Raw genomic sequence first — 2,872 nt, forward strand, 5'->3', positions numbered from 1 at the left:
TGGTGTAGGAAAGTGGTCCAGTTTCATTCTTTTGCTTGTAGCTGTCCAGTTTTCCTAACACCATCTATTGAAGAGACTGTCTCTTTCTAATTTTATGTTTTTGTCTCCTTCATTGAAGATTAATTGACCATGTAATTGTGGGTTTATTTCTGGGCTTTCTATTCTGTTTCATTGATCTATATGTTTGTTTTTGTGCTGGTACCATACTGTTTTGATTACTACAGCTTTGTACTGTATCTTAAAATCTGGGAATGTAATACCTCCAGTTTTGTTCTTCTTTTTCAAGATTACTTTGGCTATTCAGGGTCTTTTGTGGCTTCATACAAATTTTAAGATTATTTGTTCTAGTTCTGTGAAAAATGCTGTTGGTATTGATAGGGTTTGCTTTAAATGTTTAGATTGCTTTGGGTACTATAGACATTTTAACAATATTTGTTCTTCCAATCCATGACATTGGAATATTTTTCCATTTTTTTTGTGTCACCTTCAATTTCTTTCATTGGTGTTATATAGTTTTCAGAGTACAGGTCTTTCACTTCCTTGGTTAAGTTTATTTCTAGGTATTTTATTATTTTTGCTGCAGTTTTAAATGGGATTATTTTCTTAATTTCTCTTTCTGCTACTTCATTATTAGTGTATAAAATGCAATGGATTTCTGTATATTGATTTTGTATCCTGCACACCACAAATGATTTTTCCTTAAATTTCTTTCAACCTCATTTGCAACTTAGCACAATTTCAACTCCTTCAGTCACAACCACTGATCTGCTTTTTACTTCTTTAAATTTACCTTTTCATAATATTTTATAATATGAATGAAATCATATGACATGAAGTCTTGTGCATCTGGTTTAGCATGTTTTTGAAGTTTATCTGTGTTATAGCATGTATTGGTATTTTTTTTAACAGATACTTTTTTTTTTTAAGATTTTATTTATTTATTTGAGAGAGAGAGAATGAGAGACAGAGAGCATGAGAGGGAGGAGGGTCAGAAGGAGAAGCAGACTCCCCGCTGAGCAGGGAGCCAATGCGGGACTCGATCCTGGGACTCCAGGATCATGACCTGAGCCGAAGGCAGTCACTTAACCACCTGAGCCACCCAGGCGCCCAGCATGTATTGGTATTTATTCCTTTTTATTATAGAATAATAGTCCTTTCTGTGGATACACCACATTTTGTTTGTCCATTCATCAATCAAGGGATATTTGTATTGGTTCCAGATTTTTTCTTATGAGTAAGAATGCTATGAATACTCACACAATACTATTTAATTCCTCTGTTGATTTTTAAAATTATATTTGTGTTATTTTCTTTTAGTTATTTTACTTTCCATCTCCAGAATTTCCATTTAATTTCTAGTTCTGTATAATCTTTAGCTTTTTGTTGAAATTCTTTATTCATTTTTCAAACCATTCTGAGATAGGGTCAGGATACAGGCCTCTTTGAAGGGAAATGCTGTCTTGTAATGGACAGAAAAAGTAAAGGTTAGGCAAATTCTGATTTTCCTATTCCTTCTGTCCAAAGATTCTTTATTTAGTGTTTTAAGGATTTTTATTTTCTCAGAGTTTGTTATTGTATCATGAATGTTATGTCCCAATCCATCACAGTTTTGGATTTTGACATCCAAAAGTTTCATTTTTGAAAGTCAAAAAACCTTTGCTGTTAAAACTATTTTTCTATGAGTTTTAGAAAGTTATTTTGAGACTCCAAAGCTATGATTCCATTTCTTTTTATTATTTTCTGTGATAAAATATAAATAAAGCTGCTATAAACATCCATGTTCAGTTTTTGTGTGGACATACATTTTCATCTCCTTTGGGTAAATACCAAGAAGGGCAATTGTTGGATCAATGGTAAGAGTATGTTTAGTTTTATAAGAAACTGCCAGGCTGTCTTCCAAAGTGGCCAAATCATTTTGGGCAGTGCGGGCCACCCTGCTCTGGGTGTAGGGCTCAGGCACCAGGAATGTCCCAGGCCCAGCTATCTGAGACCTGTGAGCTAGGCTCTGCCAGCTTTGTTAGTGTCTGCATGGCCTGAGGGCTTGCTGTGTTTAGAAATGGCCAAATAGTGGGACCAGACCATCAAGTACTACATCCTGGAAGAGATCCAGAAGCACAACCACAGCAAGAGCACCTGGTTGATCCTGCACCACAAGGTGTACAATTTGACCAAGTTTGTGGAGGAATATCCTGGGGGGTTGGGGGGAAGCAGTGTTAAGGCAACAAGCTGGAGGGATGCTACTGAAAACTTTGAGGGTCAGGCACTCTACAGATGCTAGAGAATTGTCTAAAACATATATCATTGGGGATCTTCATCCAGATGAAAGATCAAAGATAACCAAGCCTTTGGAAACTCTCATTACTACTGTTGATTCTAATTCCAGCTGGTGACCAACTGGGTGATCCCAGCCATCTTAGCACTGAGGGTAGCCCTGATGTATCACCTCTACACAGTGGAAGATCAAACATTCTCAGAAGTCAATGAGAGAAAAGACTGCTTTGGACCAGGGAGAAAGAAGCCAGTGTTAACTGCTTCAACTAACAGAAGCCCTCACCTGAAAAATAATTTTAATATACCTGTTTCCCTTTTCTCCTACCTTAGAACCAAACCAAAAAGAATTCTAATTTTTCTACTCCTGAGCTCTTAGAATGTGCCTCTTTGTTCATCAACTTTTTTTTTTTTTTTTTGATGTCCAATCACTACATAATTTACTTACCGTAGGCATGATCTTTTAAAAAATATATCTGGCTTTTAAAATATTAAAAAAAAGCGACCATACCATTTTGCATTCCTACTAGTGATGAATGAGAATTCCTGTTGCTCCACAACCTCACCAGGATTTGGTGTCAGTATTCTGGATTTTGGCCATTCT

General features: G+C 36.1%; 1 pseudogene; it reads left to right on the forward strand.

Moving 5' to 3' along the window:
- Positions 1 to 2,056: 2,056 nt before the first annotated feature.
- Positions 2,057 to 2,460, forward strand: LOC118027010 (annotated as a pseudogene).
- The last annotated feature ends 412 nt before the right edge of the window (positions 2,461 to 2,872 follow it).

The sequence above is a fragment of the Mirounga leonina genome, unplaced genomic scaffold, assembly GCF_011800145.1.
Source record: "Mirounga leonina isolate KUSES-001 unplaced genomic scaffold, KU_Mleo_1.0 Mir_357, whole genome shotgun sequence".
Lineage (NCBI taxonomy): Eukaryota > Metazoa > Chordata > Mammalia > Carnivora > Phocidae > Mirounga > Mirounga leonina.